We start from the raw sequence: 23,621 nt of genomic DNA on the forward strand, positions 1-23,621 counted from the left end.
GAGAATTTCTCTCCTGCCAAGACGGGAGCATCAGCTGATAAAACCAGCAATTTATCAATGATCCCATTAATGAAAAGGCAACACAATGTGTGGGCCAGAAAGCACCCATGGTGATCCCCCACCTCAACAGGCACAATTTTGGTAATATTCCAATTTACGTTTCACCGCAGGGTTGCTTCATTATTGAAATAGAGGCTCTGAATCACCTTCAATAGCTGTGGGGTGGTGCCCAGGTTCATAAGGACATTCCACAGCGTAGCCCTCGGGACGCTAGCAAACTCTGTTTTTAGTCAATAAACGCAGAATACATATACATCTTGCACAGCGTTAAATAAATATTTGGTCCATAAAAGTTGTAGGCGCAAGATGTGGTCTGTTTTGCTGGCACTGGATTGAAACTAAGCTTGCCGGTGATTTATGATATCATTATCCTGAATCCAGAGCTCAAAGTGCCTCACAACTGTTATGGCAACTAGTTTTCCCCCAGAATCTAAGAGTGAGATGGACAGTAGGTGCTTGGATTGTCCCTACCACCCTTTTTATATATAGGCACATTTGAATAGCTATGTGGGATAGGGTGCAGAAATAGTGGAGTCCATAAGATATAAAGCAACCAGGACTTTATCCAGGCCTGGGTCTTTCACTACCCTCTGAATCAGGAGTACCATCTTAACCTCCTCGACCCTGAGCCCTAGCGGAACGAGTTCCAATTCTACACTGCCATTTACCACACCAGGGGAATTAGCCTCATCAAAAAAAAAAACTTGTTTTTGCTGAACAGACCCTTAACATGTTCAAACCACACCACCTCAGGGGTGGACCCCTGTACTGATACCTGATCAGTGGATCACCCTGTCCCTGTTAACTTCCAGAATTTGTATGAATCTTTATCATTAATAGCAGCTAATACATTGTGAATGCCTCCTTCTTGTTCTTAATCAGGCTTTTATAGGTCATCCTTGCATCCCGTTGGACAGCCTCACCTCTTGTGGCTACATTCTTTGCACACCGTACCATGGTGAACTGGTAAGCAAATGATTTTTCACAGTACCACTATTTACAGTGAAGAATTCTCAACGGATGTTTGTCATGTTCATATGTGCCTGGACTATTTCAAGACTGGCACCAGAGTCAATGGAGAAGATGTTTTTTAAGGTCAGTAAAATACTGACATTGATCTTGGGGAGTAGGTTGTCTGTGTTAATTTTTGCCCATTTTGCAGAGCGTTTAGCATGTCCAATTATCAAAAGCACGGTATTAGTGCCCACATTTCTCACCCGGAGGAATCCCTTTTACTACACAATCAGCGTGAAGTACAAGGGGCTAGTGCTCGCTTTCCATTTTCATCACTACTTCAAAGTTACTCAGTTGGGTCAATGCTTCCAGATTAATTAATATGTAATCTATCAAGCTGGGACATGACCCAATAGCAAAAGTATTATTCGCAGGACTATCCTCTGATAATCTTCCATTGCTAGTCCTTAAATTTAGTGCCATCAATAAACTGGCCACCTCCACTGCACTCTGATAGTTCCTCTTTGGTTTAGGTAGTGACAAATCCTTTACCCCCATATCCTATTCTCATAGTCGCAAATATCCCCCATTTTCTCCAGTCGCTCGAATTGCAGATTTAAATCTACCATTATAATGGTTTTGGGGTCCACCTGATGCCTCTCTCTCCAAAGATCAACCCTTTCATGTAGGAGAGAAAAGATCCTAGTCCCTCCAGGTGGTAATTTTATAGATTTACAAGTAACGCTTCATTCCCATCCATTAACTTAGGATGCAGTTCCAAAAGTCATTGCACCTGTTATCTATAAATCTTACTGTGGAGACAGCTGACACATCTATACAAATCAGGACACGCCCACTCGGCTTGCCTTCCTTGTCTTGGGCTGGCAAATCTTATGTAACCTTGTAAATGCAGCGTTCAATGACCCAGGTTTCCTGCAGGCTTATTACCTAAATTCCCTGAATAAATCTTAACCATTCATCATCTATTAGGTTTTTCTTTAATCCAACAACATTCCAGGAAATTAGGCACACCTACGACCCTACATAACCCTCTAAAGAGGATGTGTGAATGATTCAGGGCAGTGATGTGAGTCCTGTCAATATGAATTTCCCACTGCACCATTCTCTTCCTAGCATGCAAGTTCTGCAAACTTGCTTAGGTACGTGGCTTCGAGGAATGAGTTGTGTTATTATTCAACACCCCTTGTGAAACAAGATTTTGAAAGCTAGGTAGGTCTTGCTCTTTTATAGACTTTAGTCTATGCGAATTACCATTCAATTGGTTGGTTTTGGATGTGTTTTGCTGTAGGGAGCTAGTAATATTATTCTGCATTCCGTTAATCATGCTCAGACTTCCTATAATCCCTTGGTGTAAGGGGGGAATTTAATCGCTATTTCAAGTCCCTGTGGGGGAGGGATCTTTACTCCTTAGTCAGAAACCCTTCAACTAGTTCTCTTTGTTGAAGTTCTACCCTAATATAGTCTTTTGAGGGGTTGATGGGTTAAGATTGGCACTCACAATTTACTATATCACTCCTAATGATAGCACAACAGCCTCTTTTTGCCCTAAACCAGTGAGTGAGCTTATTAATAAGTGCATTCCTTGATTTTCTGCCATCCCGCCCCACCTTGGGGAAATTTACTAGGTACACATGATGTTTTCCAACTAACCAGTTGGGAGTGTTCTTTAGGGGTACTCTATTCTCTGAATTATGTTTAGTGACTCCTATGAATGTCATCTCTCGCCTAGGAGGGGGATCTTAGCCAGACAGGCATTAATTGGTCTATCAACTTGTTCCACAGTATTTTTTTGCAGCTGTTGTCCCTACAGTGCTCCCAGCGCTATTTATCATAGTTTAAACTAAATTAGCTCCCCCTACTCTACCCTGCCCAATAGCAGCTCTAAATTCCATAATTGTACCCTTGTGGGACTCCAGTTTCCTACACAGGGTCACACTATCTGCCTGTGGTTGTTTCACCATATGCTTCAGTGACCTGCATCCACATCCTCCATGCTGAGTGAAACCAATATGGGCATCCAATTCTTTTCGCAAAGCCATGTTATCTACTCTTGGTTGTTCCAAAAATCAACAACAGGGGCCGTTTTCAGGGTTTGAGCTAAGCTGCCCTAAAAGTAATCTACAAGGGGAGCTGCAGGGGTAGGAGCTACTGGTTGCCTTGGCCAATGCCACACAAAATAGATAACAGGAAGGTGTTGTCCCCTGCCACCTCTGCTCTGTCTTCTAGTAACGAAGGATTCAAAGAAAGAACAAGGGAATCTGCTATCAGTGATCAGAGGACAACACATTTCTGTTTTCTTAATTGTTCCATCATCAGCTACAGCCACCTGCAGCCCTCGCACTGATGTTGTAGTGAAGCTTAATGATAGCTGTCTACTTGATGATGTGGGGGTGACATCCTCCTGTAAGGTGGTCTCCAAAGGGTTATTATTATGGTCTGCCAACTACCCAGCCATATCTCTGGATGCTACGGGGGCAAACCTATTTGTGATGGGAATTTCTGGGGGATAAACTATTTGAACAGAATGATCTCGATCAATAGCCTTAGGGCCTGGTTCAAGGAGCATTTTCCAATGGGATTGCAAAATTATAAAAACACTTCTGTGAATCAAGCCCTTAGTTATACCCTCATGTCTTGAATCCTCTCCCTCTCCAGCTTCTGCATTACGTCCAGCACTAATAATTTCCACAGGAATGTTATGAATCTTCCCCCCACTCGGTTGTGATAAATTCGGCACCTCATACCCAGGTAATATTTTCCCAACGTTGCTAAGTGCAGGGATGGTAATGTTGCCACTAGTAAGGCTTTCCTTAGCCTGTTCAATCATGTTTGTCTCACTCATCCCCTGCTTAACTTGACCCCTTTTTATTTTGGGAATGGCATCTTGGGAGAAGCTGGACCCATGTCTAGCAGATCACATGTGAGATGTACTGCACAGTTGGTTTTCACCTGCTTTCCCCTTGCCATTTCTTTTACTGTGGATCTTCCCCCATTTGCTGGAGTCTCAATGTCGCACAATATGCTGGCAATCGTATTAATCATGCTATTGTCGTCACCTATTTGACTAGTCAATTGTACCGATCACTTCACTGCTTTACCATTCACAGAGTACTGAGATTCCATTCTTTTTGTCATACTACCCACAACATATGCCCTGCACCCAGGCAAAAGCATAGTTGGTGGCTTTTATGAACTAAAAGATAGACAAAATTGCAAAGATGAGTTTCACATTACCAGGACATTTTATTTGAATCACGGCACATCCACCACTGGGTGTTGTGCCCTTGATTTATAAAGTACGAGAAAATAAATATAAAGTCCTGCTGCAATTGACTACATCCGTAGCCGAGTTAAACAAATGTAATTAATATAAATTAGTACCCGGCGAGGGCAATCAGAATGTAACCAACATGGGGTACGTCCCTCGCCGGGGCATTACCCGACCGAGAATCCCTCAGCCGTGATTCCTTGCCATTGTTTGCTTCGCTCGGGCCTATAACTATGGGCCCCGGGGCATTACTTGACTTGGCAATACCCCCGCAGCTCAGGGATTATTGCTTAAATAGTTTATTAAAATGTGTAGAAACTAAAATTAATAGATGAGCACAATCCATGAATTTTGGCACTAAGTCCTGAGAAAATAAATTGACCACTGCACCGAACACCCAAGAGCTGTTTTCCCTGGCATTAAACAACCAGAGACGTTGTTCGTTCCACCACACGGTAAACTAAAGCAGTCTGAGTCTTCCGTGCAGACTGACTAGCTCTGTGGCAGATGGCCTGGTGTTGATTGCAGTAAATAAAATGCTCACCCCAGGCTTATCTCGTGGATTAGGGTGCAAGTGATGGAAATCATTTGAAAAAGCAGCCCCTCTAGGCTCCAGAGCGAGACACGCTTGACTGCTCAGAGAGCTGCCAGAGTCCTTCTCCCTCCCCTCACTCTGGGCTGTCCACTCATAACATAGCTGTTACTCACCACCAATCTTCAAATGCTCTAGAGGTCAGAGGCGTGAGAATGGCTGGTTTAAATTCTTGCCCAAGTTCTTCATGTAATCACAACATGGGCCAGCTTATCCAGTATCTGGGCAAGGGAGCTCCTGATGACTAACACATGGCAGCGCACAACACTGCACCCTTAGCCCTTCGCAGGCTTCCCCTGCTGGCCTTCCTGCCCAAGGTTTTAACGTCAGGGGGTGCGGGCCAAGAACCGCTATGCAATCAACATCCCCTTCACCATCCCAGGTGCATCGCTGAACTTTCCTTTCTTTCCCTTATTGTAAACTATCACACATTTGTATTTTTTTTTTATTTAATGCTTTTAGTTTATATTCAAAAACAAACTTTTGCATTTAAAAATCACAAAGTTAAAATAGCATTTCCTAAAACAAACAATTATAATCGCTTTCCCTACTGTGCTTAAAATAAAAGGAATTCATCAATATCAATAATTACAAACAAGGACAAAAACCGCTATTTATATATATACATATGATAGCATATTTCTACTTTTAATGAATGGGTTTTCCATATGGAGGCCCCTTTTATTACCAAGGTTATCAATTCATTTCTACTCCGTCGCCTTTAGCCATGTGTGGTGGGCAGGAGCGTTATGTACTATAAATTCTGCCCCTATCAGGTCAGACCAGAATTGATCCCTGCTTATGTTCTCCATGTGTGTGATACGCCCTCCATGACCTTTGATGTAGAGGGGCTTCAAAACTGTGCAAGCAGTCAGTAAGTGTCAAGTTCTGTGTCACAGTGCCTACACATTACGTATTCGATTTCGTGGTCAGCCCTTTTCCACTTATTCATGTATTCTTTGGTCCCCAATATATTCCGTCTTAATTGCAATGTGAATCTCCTCAGAGATGGGTCGGACCATTTTGTTAAGTAGGTTCTAGCTTTGCTCCTATCAAAACCTTGATGAGAGTACTCTCTGTATCTCCTCAACTTACAGTTTGTCGATGTCTTTTATCTTATCCACCTCCCTGGATTGCTTGTGGATGACAGATACATAGTCCAGTCGTTCACATATTGTTTCTATATTTAGTCCCAAGGAAAGCAAGTAGACCTCCGTGAAAATGCTCTGCTCTTTACTGAAATAGTTGGGACGTACCCCATTTGTTGCTTTTCCCATTAGCTGAAAAGGGGATTTGTGTCAGGTAACCCTTCGCTGATTTTTAAATGCAAGAGTGTTTTTCTAATGGCCCAACTTGAGTGTAAGGACACTAATCCGTACTCCAATCTCAGGGCCTCCATTGGCACTCCCTTAGGCATATTCATTATAGACCGAAGAATTTTGCACATTTGTATTGCCATTCAATAGGTGAGAAACTATATGGTTATACAGCACTCTCTCTTGTGTTCTTCCGAATACGGCTCTTCCCATAATGAGTGCCTCAATCATTTTCTGTTGATACTAGAATTGCATGATGCTGTACGGGGGTGAAGTACCCTCTGCTGTTTGCTTTGCATTACAGCTAGGTACAGCCATTGCCACTAGGAGCGTCTCTTGCATGTTCTGTCCTCTTTGAAAGGGTTTGATACACTGTGGAAGTTCAGCACTGTCTGTTGAGTTCTTCACACTTATGAGGGCCCATGACATGCACATGCCCTATGTTTCTTTTATCAAAATACTATAAGTCAAAGGGGCAACGTGGTTGCACCTGTATCAAGATATATGTGCGGTCCCAACCTCTCCCCGGACACAATGGGCCTCATTACAAGTGAGGTGGTAAGGGGTTAACAGCGTTGGTAAAGGTGCCGGCGCTGTTAACCCCATGCCGCCTCATTACGAGGTTACCTCTCGGGACCCGCTCTGGTCGTCTGGTCAGACCAGATGTCCTTTGCGGGTCCCGCGAGGGGACCAGCATGCTAACAACGGGCCTGTCATTAACAGGCCCGTTTTTAGCATGCTCCTCATTCCCATTGAGCCCTATGGGGGCTCAAATGGGAATGGGGATGGGGATGGTCCGGGTCCAGGTTCCCTGAATGGGGAAATACTGGGCCCTCCAAAGTCAGAATGGACCGGTATTTCCCCATTCCGAGACCAAGGACCCGGACCCAAGTTTGGAGCCAGCCATGCCCTTATTAAGGGCATGGCTACCTCCAAACTCGTAATGAGGCCCAATGTATATCATAGAACAGAATTGAGATCAGGAGTGAAAAGGTGACAGCCAACAATGCGCAACCTGGGGATGAGTGAGGTTCGCCAACCATTGGGATTGATTAACTGAAACATGTAGAGCATATGCCATTGAACTAATGCAATGACTGCTGTAGAAAATTCTTCAAGTGATCTGATATTAATTTCAGACTTCTCCAAATTGAATAATTTGTTCTAAGTTAGATGTCACCACTACCTTTTTTTATTATATTTATGATATTGTACTGTTTGTTAGAAGTGCATTTTATTAATATTTGCACTAATGTATTGTCATTTATATTGAATGTATTATGTGTGCTGTGTATTAAGAGTTCTAACCATTCTTTTAATATTTAAGGATTAAATTCAAATTGTTTTTATTTTTTGTATTATAGATGTCTTGTCTATATAATAAGCTGCTGTTTCTGCTACAAACACGCGCCCATCCCCAGGTTGCCCATTGTTGGCTTTTACCTTCTCCTTCCTGATCTCAATTCTGTTATATCTTTTATCAAACTGCCACGCGTTTACCAGTGCTCTTGGGTAAGGAATTGCGCCTGGATAACAGCAGCGCAAAGGAGAACGTTCAGACACCACACCAACTTGCTTATGAAGTTGGTGGCACTGGTGAAGATGCCAGGAATGTCAGTCACATCAAGAAGCACCCATAAACAGCTTGGCATCTCTAGAAGTGCCCTAGCACCCCTCACTCCTGAATCCAAAAATGTACTTCAAACTGTACACCAAAGTTCATTATGTTCCTCTCTTAAGGATCAATGTGCACCTGTTAAGGAGGATGGCACAAAAGGAGCATGGAATGGTGGCAACAATATACTTACCAAATATAATGGAGGAACAGCAAAACTATAAAAACACACAACCATAATGCCATCCTTCCATGATCTGCACCTCCACTGTAAAGCATCATTGAATGGTACAACCAGTGAGCTTGGGACTGCCATCCCTCCAGACTGCTTCACCAATCATCCTAGTGTGACCAAACAATACACTGACACCCTGCCCAACCAACCTGACAGCTCCCTTCCGTATGTCAACCTTAATGGCCAGCCTCATAAAGCCTATCCAATTGATAGCAACATGTATAGCAGCTTCTCCCTCAGCAGCCATAACATACCTACATAGTCAAGAAAGACACAAAATCAGTATGTAATGTATTCTCTAGATATCTTCCAACACAATTAATTGCATACCTTGTAATCATTATGGAACACAAAAGATGAATAATTAGTGCAGAAATCCCCAATGTGTGTGATGTTATCAAAGGCAGACACATGGAACAGAAAACAAGATTGTTACATGCCAAACCATCCTAACCAACTTGTTTGGTGAGTATTGCCATGTACCACACATTTTTCATTCAAATCTAAGTTTTCAAACTGCAAGGAATGTAAACCTGATGTACTCCATACTTGTACTAATTGAAATTCCTAATCCCTTTTTATGTATGTAAACCTCAACTATGGTAGCAGTTGTTGGCAATACATATCTAGAGAATTCACAAACTCATTTGCCTATGCACACTAGTATCATGGGATATACTTTAAATAATATCATATCTGTATAAATGCCTACAATGTGCTCATGGACTGTAAGGTGTGTATAGTATCTTCTTAAATTATAAACTTTAGAGCCTACTTAGTAAGAAGGCATGTATAAACTGTTCAAACACCTAGGAGGTCATTACGACGTTGGCGGTAAGGGGTTAATGGTGCCGGTAAAGGTGCCGGAGCGTCAACCCCTTACCTCCCCATTACGAGTCTGCTCACGGGAACCCACTAACGACGCCTGGTAAAACCAGGCATCTGTCATGATGCCTACCCCCGGGGACCCAGACCAAGACCAGGAACCCGGGAAGCAGGCATCAAGTTATCCCAAGCAAGCCCAACAACCCCTGCTAGGGGCTATTTGGGTCCAGTCCTGGCACCTATGGCACCAGGCTCATATGGAGAGTCAGTCCTGGCGCCATAGGCGCCAGGCTCATAGATTAAAACTTACCTGATGCAGACCATGCTACAAACTTACCTGATGCAGACCATGCTGCAAGAGCTCCAAGCCAAAAGAGGCTTGGAAGGGACTACTTTACTTAGGGACTATTTTTTACTCGGGCGGGGCTGGGGAGGAATACTTACCTGGGAATACATTGGGGGCTATTTAAACCACGCCCGAAGAGCAGCACACTCTTCGCGTTATTCTGCATCCAGCAGCGTAACGCTCACCGTGCATGCAAGTCTGCGTCCAGCCTTCTGCCACACCCGCCTCGAGTTTGGAGCTCCTAGAAAAAGGGAGAAAGAAGGAGAGAAGGTTACAACAAGAGCAATACCTTTGATCCTTACCTGAATTCATGATCCATCGCGCCTTCGAGCTGGAAGAAAGAAGCTATTTATGCGCGTCGCCTCGCCTGCTGCAATGCCGCACTGAACACACCGGTCTTCGCACCATCTTCACATTCCACCGCATCCTCCTGCATGTTCCCGCCACACTCGGGCACCTAAGGAGAAGACAAGAACAGCAAGGTGAGCCAACGGAATACACAGAGGAATATTAGTTACCCCCCATAGACTTACCTGATTTTACCACCGGGGGTACTATTCCTCTTCACGGGTCGGCGCAGCGTCCACTGCATCTTCGCCTAACTCGGCCCCTAAGGGGAAACAAAAGGACAGCAAGGTGAAACATTATTTTATCGAACTGTGTTGGAAAATACGAATCCTTACCAGTATACTACCGGTTGCCACGAGGAACTCTTCATTAGGGTCAAGCTGCAACCTGCAATGAATCGGACAAGAGTGAAAGTCAGGCATTTGAACTCTTACGAACTTTATACTTACGGCGTCTTGCTGGGAATCTCAGAGTCAATATTGTTCTGGAACTCACCAATTCCTTCGAGCCAGTGAAGCAACTGGTTATCAACGCGCCCCTGCGCTCAATGCAGGATGGAGAGCTCATCTCTTCAAACCATCAGGTGAGACTATAAGAGGGGACATCAAAGGTGATCTGTGGGGAGAACAGCAGGCGTGGGGGAATTTACGCTCAACTCCACGGGTGGTTAATTCCCTTTCTCCATTTGCAGAAGAATATTCCTACGGGCCAAGCAAACAAAGCTAGGTGGGCCAGTCCAGTCCGTCATCTCGGCACTACGCGTCACATTGGTGGAGACCGCAGCTGTCCAGTTCCGATCGACGCCTCTGTGGGAGCCAGGTGAGCCTAACAGCGTCCTTAGCGGGTCCCGCGAGCAGACCAGGATGCTAACGAACGGGCCCGTTATTAACAGGCCCATTGTTAGCATCCTCCCCATTCCCATTGAGCCCTATGGGGTCTCAAATGGGAATGTGGATGGGTTCCTTGAATGAGGAATTATCGGGCCCTACAAGGTCGGAATGGCCTGGTAATTCCTCATTTAAGGAACCTGCACCCGGTACCCGGTATGGGGGTAGCCATGCTGCTAATAGCGGCATGGTTACCTCCATACTCGGAATGACCCCCTAGTCTCATTAGAACGTTACCAAGAATGGTTCACTGTGTCAGCGTGATAAGTCAGACAATAAGGCACTTCTGTCTCTTAATCTGAGGACCATCTTTCTTACATTAGTACATGACAACATCACATGGGATAATATCTATTACATTAAGGACAAGATAAACAAATGTGTTATGAGGCTCTGCAGATGTGTCCAGAAGGCTTTGTATTCTAACTCCCCTTTCCCATCATCTTAAGTGAGACATCCGTATATCACATCCACCTCGGGCCAGCAAAAACAAACACCCTCAGATAGACCTATAAAAATAGCTTTGGGACTTATTAATTTCTAGGAACGTCTATAGATAATGTTACACCTTATATCATATCCCCATTTCCATTTCAAATGATGTGTCTAACACCAACCATACATATAATGGTGTATTTTGCCAGGATGGCCACATAGCACATGAGATGGATAAAAAAATATATATCTTCAATGGTGCACGTTGTTTAAAGCTCAGGGGAGTCAATGAGGATCAGACAGAGAATGCCGGGTCGCATTACAGTTACAGGTTATTTCGGGGTATTTACAAAGAAAGGGATAACTGAAGAAAGTTCAAACAAAAGAACAGGACTATGGGAATGGGGATTAACAGATGTACCGGCATCTGACTTCCTGGTCGCCGGACTTGTAATAGCCTGGTGGCACCAGGAAGTCAAGGGCCAGTTTTTTATTACAGATCCGGCAGGAACTCGCTGGTAGCACCAGCAGGGTTACCGACAAACCTGTAATGAGGACCAGTGTCTGTTCCTGGGTTATTATTAATTCTCAGTCAATCCGAGTATGAGGGCTTGAGTTCCTTCATACCTTTTTCCCTGACTCTTGGTACCATTGATGCATGCTCTCTGCTCACCACCCTAGACTCCTGTAGGAACCCTCCATTTGCGTCCTGGGGCCTTTCACGTGTTTGCATGTTAAGCTGGAGATTCTGTACAATACAGGGCTCCGTGGAGCCAAGCTGAGCCCCAGATTTCCTCCAGGCAGCTGGACACTTATGCTGCTCTTCTGGTCGAACTTGGTTATCTCCTACTGTTTCCTTACATGCGGGCCAGATTCTGATTTCTGTCACTCTCTCTTTATCTGCCTCATCAGCACATTTTTGCAGCAGTCTATTATCTAAGAGGATCTTTAATACTTCTCTTCTACTTTCAGCTATTATACTCTTAATTCACCTCTTGTAATTCCTTGATGCTCTGCCATGTGCTTGTACCTCTACTCCTCCTCATCTCTTCCCTGCCAGGCTGGAAACATGTTGGCTCCTCCTCCGTGTTAGACAGAATCATATGCAGTACCCTTTGGGAACACCACACACAATTAAGACTACAAGTGACAGTACAAATTCACATTTGGTACAAGTCTGTACTACACAGTAAAGTGATAGTGATATCTGAGCAACCAGACTCATCTCAAAAGTAAAGTGAGCAGTATCAGAAGTTACACAAAGGACAGTAGTTATTATGACTCAAACAAACACTGACTCAAGGTGTCTGAGTAAAACAATATTTACACATTCATTTGTAAAACAGTTCACTAAGTAAAACAGCAGAAGAATCACACTCTTAATAAACTACACAACACCCAATCAATTCTGGACAAGTTAAGCTAAAAATGAAGTGTGAGCAAAATGCCACTCCGGCAATTTAAAAAGGGAGGGAAAGACAAGGTAATACAAAATTAAGCAGCACCAACAAGTAAGTAGGCAGGGCAATCTAGAAAAGTCTTGCTACAATGACGATTCAAATCAATAGGCCTGGCCCAATGTTAATGGTTCAGAGTCTTTGCAGAGGATTACACAGTTCAGAGTAGATTGCGGTTAAGTCTTTGCCAAGAATCGAAACGAAGTTGGTCGAAGGAAAAGTTATTTAAAAGAGTAGAGAAGGACAAGACCCTGGACTGGCAAAGGATTTAAAACACTTTCACTGTGGTCGGACGGAACGAACAACCGGGTTTGAACAGAACCTTAGAAGAAGAAGAATGCTGTAGCTGAGGCTGAAGTTCCTGGCAGATCCTGCAGGCTCACGGTTCCTGAAGCGACTGTCGGGCAGACATGAAGGAGGAAGACTGGAGGGTCCTGCACTGCCGAGGGAAGAAACCAGCAGCAGAGCAAAACAATGAATAAAAGGTGTGCTCCTTAAAACCCAAACAGGGTCCGGTCCTCCTGGCTATCCGGTTCAATGCAGTGATGCACAGCAAACTCGACCAGGGGAGGGAGGCCTTGCTTGGTGTTTGGCCAACTGGTTGGTCCCACCAGCTCAATGGAAGAAAATTCCTTGCAGATCTTCTCCGTCGTCGAAGTTTGGAGATTTGGACCCGCAGCAGGGCTTCCCCGGGAGGTTCAGTCGTGGTAGTGGTCCTCTTCCTTCAGCTTCTCTTTGGTTCTTTCGATCCAGTGGCGACTCTGCCTTCCAAGTCCCAGAGACCTGCTTTTTATGCAGTTTTCCCCCATTCACACAGCCTGGCTGTCAATCACACAGCAGGATAGCTGTCCGGCAGGACAGTCACCTAGCCAATCAAACAAGAGTGCGGCTTGGGTCCCCAAGGAGACCCTGTGCAGGGGTCCTAAAACCGCTCCCTCATATCCTGTCTACTCAGACTCTCAGGCGCCTAAGGAGGTCTTCTGTCCTAAAAAACGAGAAAGACCTTTACCAAAAGAAATGGCAAATAAACCCAGCTGGAACCAAATAAAAGTAAATGGGGTCCAGCGGATTAAATTCGAGGCTACTAACATAGCCTAAAACAGTACCAAGGCTATTTTCATACCCCGCGGTAGGAACAATATTTTAGATACCACTGCCACCAGCCAAATCTTAAAGAAAGGGGAACAAAATAATGTTCCATGAGAAACAGACAAAAAGGGATAATTATTAACCCTTACAGTACTCTAAGGAAGATAGTTTGTACTGGGTCTGTGTATTTAAAAAGACTAATAAAGTCAATGGCAACTTTACATGTTCTGGGAGACAGTAGTCAGTCCCAGAAAATTGAGTTTAAAGTGGGAAGTCTGAAAAAGACAACCCTGTGTCACTGCACTAAAGGTGCTGTGTGACACATAGTAAAAAGATGATGCCTATGGAATAGGTGAGGCTGCACAGTCTATGAACACAAACATGCAAAACACACAGCCTAACACATGTAAGAGTGGGAAAAAAAGCCCACACTCCTACCAGGTGAAAAAAAGAAATCCTAGAAATCCAGCAAAACTGCTGAGGGACTCAGTAGGTAAGGGAAATTAGCCATTCTGGAGAATTATCCCTAACACTCCGTATATCTGTTTACTCCTTCCACTTCCAATTGCATACTCTCTCTGACTTCCCCAATATATAGGGCCTCATTCTGAGTATGACGGTAGGGGGTTAACGGCAGCGGTAAGGATGCTGGTGCCGTTAACCCCCTACCCCGACATTCCAAGGTCCCTTAGCGGGTCCCACCAGGAATGGCTGGTCTGACCAGCCGTCCTTAGCGGGACCGGTTAAGGGACCATGGAGCTATTAAGGGGCCCGCAATTTGAAGGCCAGTTATTAGCTCGTTCCCCATTCCCATTGAGCCCTATGGGGGCTCAATGGGAATGGGGAATGGTTTTCTGAATGGGCAGTTACCGGGTCCTCCAAGGTTGGAATGACCCGGTAAGTCCCCATTCAGAGACCCCGGACCCAGACCCGGGTTTGGAGGCAAGGATTAGCAAAATAACATTGTTATCAATTTCTGATTTTAGACTGCAGATCAAGTGAGAAATGGAAAATATTTTAACTGCAGATTATGTGGATATTTCATTAACAAATAACTTCCACCAATATTCTAAACACTACAAAAGGAAAATGTAATTTGGGAAAATAATTGACTAAGACAGTGACAGGGCATTTGGTATTCTATTTTTTTTTCACATTGGTGACTCCCTATGCACCAGATGCCCCATATTCCTGATGAACCTTGCTTTCAGGAAATTAAACAAGGACATTTGGGGGCCAATTCATAGAATTCGGCGCACAAGTGGCGCACACAGCTGGCGCACAGTGTGCGCGTGCGGTAGTCTGCGCCAGCCGCGTGCGCCGAAACACATTCAGGCGCACAGCGTATTCATGGATTCCAACATCCACAACCAGCCGTGGCGCAGAGTGGCGCAGCGACCCTGCAGCAGCGTCAGTTACGCCCCCAAGAACGCCCCTTGCGCAGGGAAAAGCCATCAAAATCCCCAATCCAGCGCAAAGGGCAGCAGCAAACGCAGAGCGGGGAGCGTGTATTTCAGGGGTGTGCGGGTGTCCCCACACGCGATAGGCCTGGGTACGTGTATTACAGGGGTGCGCGAGAAAATCTACACGCGATTGGCCTGGGTACGTGTATTACAGGGGTGCGCGAGAAATTCTACACGTGATTGGGCTGGGTACGTGGATTTCAGGGGTGCGCGAGAAATTCTACACGCGATTGGCCTGGGTACGTGTATTACAGGGGTGCGGGAGAAATTCTACACGCGATTGGGCTGGGTACGTGGATTTCAGGGGTGCGCGAGAAATTCTACATGCGATTGGCCTGGGTACGTGGATTTCAGGGGTGCGCGAGAAATTCTACACGCGATTGGGCTGGGTACGTGGATTTCAGGGGTGCGCGAGAAATTCTACACGCGATTGGCCTGGGTACGTGGATTTCAGGGGTGCGCGAGAAATTCTACACGCGATTGGGCTGGGTACGTGGATTTCAGGGGTGCGCGAGAAAATCTACACGCGATTGGCCTGGGTACGTGGATTCCAGGGGTGCGCGAGAAAATCTACACGCGATTGGCCTGGGTACGTGGATTTCAGGGGTGCGCGAGAAATCCTACACGCGATTGGGCCTGTGCGAGTGGGGCAGTGTATTATGTAGGTGTGCGGGAAGTTGAAGAGGTGAATTGCCAGTGTGGGTCCTCCCAGGTCTCCCCTCTACCCCCTCCACGACCTCTGCAGGCAGCCCACACCACAGGGGACTACCCTGCACCCCTGGTCATGTCCCGCAGGCAGCCCATCCACCATGGGCATGCCCCCCAGCCAAGCCACATGTCCCCTTGCACCCCCACCCCCCAGCAGGCCCCCACCCGTGTCTCCCAGCACCCCCACCCCCCAGCAGTGCAGGGGCAGCCTCCACCAGGCCCCCACCCAACTCTCCCACCACCCCCACCCCCCAGTCACCAGGGGCAGCCTCCACAAGGCCCCCACCCATGTCTCACACCACCCCCACCCCTCCAGTCACCAGGGGCAGCCTCCACAAGGCCCCCACCCATGTCTCCCACCACCCCACCCCTCCAGTCACCAGGGGCAGCCTCCACAAGGCCCCCACCCATGTCTCCCACCACCCCCACCCCTCCAATCACCAGGGGCAGCCTCCACCAGGCCCCCACCCATGTCTCCCAGCACCCCCACCCCCCCAGTCACCAGGGGCAGCCTCCACCAGGCCCCCACCCATGTCTCCCAGCACCCCCACCCCCCAGCAGTGCAGGGGCAGCCTCCACCAGGCCCCCACCCATGTCCAACCCATGTCTCCCAGCACCCCCACCCCCCAGCAGTGCAGGGGCAGCCTCCACCAGGCCCCCACCCATGTCTCCCACCACCCCCACCCCTCCAGTCACCAGGGGCAGCCTCCACAAGGCCCCCACCCATGTCTCACACCACCCCCACCCCTCCAGTCACCAGGGGCAGCCTCCACCAGGCCCCCACCCATGTCTCCCAGCACCCCCATCCCCCCAGTCACCAGGGGCAGCCTCCACCAGGCCCCCACCCATGTCTCCCAGCACCCCCACCCCCCAGCAGTGCAGGGGCAGCCTCCACCAGGCCCCCACCCATGTCTCCCACCACCCCCACCCCTCCAGTCACCAGGGGCAGCCTCCACAAGGCCCCCACCCATGTCTCCCACCACCCCCACCCCTCCAGTCACCAGGGGCAGCCTCCACCAGGCCCCCACCCATGTCTCCCACCACCCCCACCCCTCCAGTCACCAGGGGCAGCCTCCACCAGGCCCCCACCCATGTCTCCCACCACCCCCACCCCTCCAGTCACCAGGGGCAGCCTCCACCAGGCCCCCACCCATGTCTCCCACCACCCCCACCCCTCCAGTCACCAGGGGCAGGCTCCACCAGGCCCCCAACCATGTCTCCCACCACCCCACCCCCCCAGCAGGCCCCCACTCATGTCCCCTCGCACCCCCACCCCCCAGCACTGTGGGGCACCTGCCAGCAGGCCCCCAACCATGTCCCACTCATGTCCCCTTGCACCCCCACCCCCCAGCAGGCCCCCACTCATGTCCCCTTGCACCCCCACCCCCCAGCACTGTGGGGCACCTGCCACCAGGCCCCCAACCATGTCCCACTCATGTCCCCTTGCACCCCCACCCCCCAGCACTGTGGGGCACCTGCCAGCAGGCCCCCAACCATGTCCCCTTGCACCCCCACCCCCCAGCAGGCCCCCACTCATGTCCCCTTGCACCCCCACCCCCCAGCACTGTGGGGCACCTGCCAGCAGGCCCCCAACCATGTCCCACTCATGTCCCCTTGCACCCCCACCCCCCAGCAGGCCCCCACTCATGTCCCCCTGCACCCCCACCCCCCAGCACTGTGGGGCACCTGCCAGCAGGCCCCCAACCATGTCCCACTCATGTCCCCTTGCACCCCCACCCCCCAGCAGGCCCCCACTCATGTCCCCCTGCACCCCCACCCCCCAGCACTGTGGGGCACCTGCCAGCAGGCCCCCAACCATGTCCCACTCATATCCCCTTGCACCCCCACCCCCCAGCAGTGCAGGGGCAGCCTCCACCAGGCCCCCACCCATGTCCAACTCATGTTCCCCACCCAACATGTCATCACAATCCAGAACCCTGGTCTCTATGGTCAGCCCCCAAATGCAAAACACCCACCCGAGTATTGCATCCACCCACTTATAATTTGCAATCACATCACAGAACACCAATTGGAAGTTCCGAAACAAACACATGTCCCTCACATACACCCAATGGGTGTCAGTGAATCTCAAAACACATAACATGAAATGCATGAAAACAATGAGATACCACACATTGAAGTTCAACAAAAAAATAATGTATTAAAGGAAACATGAATAGAATCAAAAATGAAGAAACAGAAATGTGAATGTAAAAAAATGAAAAGAAGCATGTCCGTTCAAAATAAAAAAAATTAAAATATATCGAAATCCAAAGTAATGTTGTACAAAGTCAATGTCCACAAAACAAAATCCAATGGGAAATAAAAATAAAAGCCATTGATCCATGGAGAATGTTAAAAAAGAAAGTATGTACAAGTCTACAACTATGTACAATGCAAGAAGCCAGGGTCCATTATCCCAACAAAATAAAGGAAACCTATCTAACTACACTAACTAATAAAAAAAATATATACAAAAATGTGGCCAATGTCCAAAAGGTCCAAATGAAACAAAAACAAAAATGAAACCTAACACTACCTACATAACTATGTACAAGGGCAGCGGGCTAGTTCCACGGCTCACTTCTGGATGTGCCGGGCCAGGGCATCATCGAACTCCTCCTCAATGTCCCGGAGGCGGTCCTCCTCCATGGCCCCGAGGGTCCGCAGGGCCGTCGACGTGTCCACCTCCAAACCCCTGCGGATTGCCTCGAGGCACTCGGCCCGCCTCAGGGCCCTCTGCATGGAGTTCCCCGCCCTGACCATTGAGAGCCGTGCCTCTTCCACCCGCTGCCGCTCCGCATCTATGGCGTGGACCAACCGCTGCCACACGGAAGACACTTTTTGTCCTGGGTCCTCCTGCCCTCCGGCCGATGCCTGCCCCTCCGATGTCGAAGTCCCCGAGCCTTCATGGCTCCCACCATGGTGCTGCTGCTGCTGTGCCTCTGCCCCTGCACTGCCTCCTGCTGCCTGCACATCCTCCGCCGGCTGGGGTGCAGTCGTTGACGTGGCCACCCCTGCTGGACGTCCGACTCCCGACTGTGGCAGGGATGCCTCCTCCACCAGCCTGGCCGCACCGTCAGAGGCAGCTCCACAGGGCACCCAGGTGACTGATGGGTGGGAAGATGGCACAGAGTACGACTGGCGCGTAGGGGGTCCAGCTGAGGAGGGGGTCGTGGCAAGCCCCATCAGACGGAGGAATCCGGCCTGGGTGACCTGTCCCAGCAGGCTGACGTGGTCAACGAGCCATTCGAGATGACGTGCAGTCTCTTCATGAAAAGACTGCAGGTCACCTCGCATGGCCCGTTGACGCAACGCCACACCAGCCAGGACAGGCTCAACCCGGGCCTGGATAGCCACGTCCGCAGGCAGAGGAAGGCCAGTTGACGTCAGCTCATCCCCTGCCTGAAAACTGGTCTGGACATAGGCATCCCTGCTGGTGCAAGATGATGCAGGGACAGGATCAGGGACAGGATTGCACACAGGCACCTCCGCGGCGGCCTGTGCTGCCTCCTGTCCCTGGTCCTGCACTGCACCACTAGCACCAGTGGGATCCCCACCCCCAGACCCCGTCTCTGGTGCTTGCACGGCCTCCTCCACCACCAAACCCCCCACCAACCTGGATGACTCTGTGCCATCTTCCCCCGTTGTGCCCTGTGGGGTCCCAGCTGCCCCTTCTGCTGCCGAGGAGTCCAACTGCAACCTCCGCCTCTTGGACCTCCCCCCGGCAGCTGCGGCCTGGGACGCGGCACCGGACTCCTCACTCCCCGACGAGATGACAACATGGGAGGGGAGCCGGGCCTTGCGTCTCCGGCTGGCGGTGGGATCCCCGCTGCTGTGCTCCACAGCACCTTCTCCGCCCTCTTCATCAGTTGACGCTGCAGACAGGGAGAAACAAAACACACGCATCAGGGCAATGTACAATGGACACATACACACATGACAGTTGTACATGAGTGGCATTGGCAAACCTCAGACATGTCATCACGATCCCCAACACACATGTCATTACAACTCGCACACACGAGCCATACCACAGCCATATCGCAACTGCCAACACCATCCATACACATACAACAGCATGAGCAGCCAAAGGTGAGCCAGACATCACATGCAACACAGGAAGTGCACCACACATGTACACACACCACCACACTTGCATGCATGTGTACACCTCTGGCAAGTGTCGCAGTGTTCAGACGGGCATCCATGTCACATCTGCCCATCAGGCTTCCACATACCGCTGTCACATGCATCCATGTTGCATCACTGTTGCACCCTTGTCAAATACACACACATGCACATGTGCACAGCGCTGATACATGCAGCTGAAAACAACATACATGCGTGACATCACGGACATGTCTACTCACATACACATTCATACAAACTTGTGTGCCCACACAACTGCATTTGGCATGCAAGCCCACACACACAGGCACCATCCATGTCTCACACATTACAGCCCTCGCATGTGTCAGCCCCACGACCCCATACAAACAGATGTGCAACCTGCACACTACTGAACAATCACCACATGCACTGCTCACAATCAGGATGCATGTACACTCACCGCTCGACTCCAGATGGGTCTGCCTCTCAAGGACCTGGACGTGGAGCGCTGGGGATATGTGTTCCAGGACCCTCATCTGTTCCTCCGACAAGTGGCCCCGGCGCCCCTTGGCATCCGCTGCCTTCAAGAGGCGCCGGGCCTTGTTCAGGGTCCTGGACCTGAAGTCCTCCCAGCGCTTCTTGACATGTTGGAAGTCGCGGACTGCCACCCCCTCCGCGTTGATGGCAGTCACAATGTCAGTCCAGATCCGAGTCCGTCCTTCCTTGTCGGCGCGGGAACTTCCGAAGAGGGCATCATACTGCCCCAGGACTTGCTCCACCAGGACACCAACTTCAGTGGCACTGAAGCTGGTGCCCCTCTGCCTCTCTGGCCGGGGGTTGTCAGTGGTCACAGATGGAGTTTGCCCCGACATGACAACCCCAGAGGCAGGAGTGGGTGGGCAACTGGGTCCTGGGGCTGGGCTGTGGAGCGATGGAATCCCAGTCGGGAGTCTTTGGTTACAGCAGGGGTGGTCACACCAACAGCACCCCTGGCTGATGTGCAGGCAGCAAATGGCAGGGCACGTGGGCAGCAGGCAGTCAGGCAGCAGCAGATGGCAGGTGGGAGCGTGCTCGGGGTTCTGGCGGGCAGTAGTTCGGCCTTCTGGGCAGGAGCGTGGTCTTCCGTGTGCTTACGCGTGGCCAGCTTGATACAGAGTGATTTGGTACGTGAAAATTCTGCACGTCAGCGTGTAATTCGAGGAAAGGCCCTTAGCGCGTAAGCGCGTCTGCACGCATACGCATTTTCATTGGACCAAAGGCCCTCAGCGCGTGAGCGCGTCTGTGACGTGACGTGCGAGGGAGTATCCCTCATTGCACGTGATGACAGAACACACGTGGATTTCAACCAATCGCGTGTGAAAGTTCACGGCACCCCGGAACACACGTACCCAGGCCAATGGCGTCACGTACCCAGGCCAATGGCGTGTGGAACTACCCGCGCACCCCGAAACACACGTACCCAGGCCAATGGCGTGTGGAACTACCCGCGCACCCCGAAACACACGTACCCAGGCCAATGGCGTGTGGAACTACCCGCGCACCCCGAAACACACGTACCCAGGCCAATCGCGTGTGGAACTACCCGCGCACCCCGAAACACACGTACCCAGGCCAATCGCGTGTACGCTCGCTCCCCTCCGATCACACGCGATGACACCCGAATACGGGAAACCAACGAGTCCGCCCACACGGAGGCGTCCCGCGCCCGCGCACAGCATAAAAGTGCGCGCAAACAACAAACGCGTATATACAGCGACGATGAATGCCCCATTTGTTGCTGCACTGATTGTGGGACACCGCAGGAGGAGGAGAATAGCCAGGGTACGCATTTTTGCACCACGGACAAGCCTTTTTGGGATGCCTGACGACCAGGTCTACGGCAGGTATAGGTTTCCACCCCATATCATCCTAGACCTGGTCAGGGAGTGGGAAGATGAACTCACATCCCCCACCCTTTGCTCCCAAGCATTGAGCCCCTTGGAGAAGCTGCTCAATGTCTTGCATTTTTTGGCCACTGGGTCGTTTCAGCGGACCACTGCCATAGTGGGGGGGGGTCTCACAGGCCACGCAGTCACGCTGCCTACACCAGGTACTGGCAATCATGACAGCGCGCCCCTCAGTCCGCAGGCACATATACATGCCCAGAACACCCGCAGAAAGGCAGGCCGTTGTCCTGGATTTTTTCAGGGTGGCACACTTCCCCAAAGTGCTCGGTGCCATAGATTGCACCCATGTGGCCCTACGTCCACCTAGGGCCACTGAGCACATCTACCGAAACCGCAAGTACTGGCATTCCATCAATGTACAGGTGGTATGCGATGCAAAGGGAATCATCACCTCTGTCTATGCAAACTACCCTGGCTCCACCCATGACAGTTTCATATACAGAATGTCCGCCTTGAGCCGGGCCCTGGAAGCTGGGCAGCATGGCGACACATGGCTCCTAGGTCAGTACAAATGCCCTTGCACATGCATGCAAGTCACACACAGACAAATATCCCAACCCTAATAATCTCAATTATTATCACCTCCCCAGGGGACAGTGCCTACCCTCTGAGCAACCACATGATGACGCCAATCCGGAACCCCACCACACCACCCCAGGTAAGATACAACGCCGCCCATATTGCAACCAGGGGCATAGTGGAGCGCACATTCGGAGTGCTCAAGTCACGTTTCCGCTCCCTTGACCGCTCTGGTGGGCAACTACTCTATGCACCACCAGTAGTGTGCAGGATCATTGTGGCAGCATGTGTCCTGCACAATGTTGCAACACGGCAGGGCGTCCCGGTGGACATGGTGGTGCCCCCACATCCCCAACCACAGGCACAGGCGGTGCCCATGGGAGGGGACAGGGCACGTGGCGAGGAAGCCCGGACCCAGCTTGTGGCCACATTTTTCACCTAAACTCCCACCCCTGCGGAGTGCACACAGGCCTGGCACATACCAGGTGACAATCGATGATGACAAAGTGACAGTCAACTGTCACAACCCTACCACCCTGAGATAGTTGCCATGGAAGTGCCACATCGTCTGCATCCCTAGCCACTTAAACACAAGCTATCCTGTGCAACCAAAATGCACACATATGACATGTGACATGACATGGGCCATACACAAGTATTCCAAGGCCCAATGAGGCAGGGGGGGGGAACAAGGGAACACAGAGAACGGTACTACTAGGCCAGGTGTCATTGAGATTGTGCAAGTGCAGGGGTAGGGGGAAGGGAAAAGTGCAAGGGGAAGGGTGGGGGGGAGTCCAGTACAGGGGAAGTAGGCCAAAAGAATAATACATAGGTCGCCTGGTGGCAACTGCAAAGATAAGTGCAGACAAGTGCTGGGAAGGGAGGGCTGTAGGGATAGAGAGACAGTACTGCAGTGCAGGGGTTGCCAGGGTGGCAGTGCAAGTGGACAGTGGCTGGGCCAGGGACCGAGGTTGGTGAGAGTGTCCCAGTAGCAGCTCCTGTGCAGTTCCAGTGAATAATTCTGCAAGGGAGAGGCAGAGAGTAGGCAGAAGCAAAGAGGAAGGTCTTGAGGTGCTTCCAGAACTGGAGATGGTTCCCCTCAAGTTCTAGTCAGCCAGGAAGTCTGTTCCAGGGGGAGGGCCCTGCTGCGGAGAGAAACCTACCCCCAGCTAGTTGCTCTGAGAAGCGGATGACCTGGACATGCAAGGTGTGCATCACACACACCTGCAAAACAGGCCATGGCCATCACTGTCATGTCACTCAAACCCTCCCAAACATCAACATGACATGGCAAGCAATACCCATACACTGACGCAGTAACAATAAGGTACACATTGCCATGTCCTAAATGTACAGTGGCATCGGACAATGATGCCTGACCCGGAATCAGATGAAATGACAGACCAACAAAATGTCCCACCCAA

Source organism: Ambystoma mexicanum, chromosome 4p (assembly GCF_040938575.1).
Source record: "Ambystoma mexicanum isolate Mex_15411 chromosome 4p, UKY_AmexF1_1, whole genome shotgun sequence".
NCBI classification, from domain to species: Eukaryota; Metazoa; Chordata; class Amphibia; order Caudata; family Ambystomatidae; genus Ambystoma; species Ambystoma mexicanum.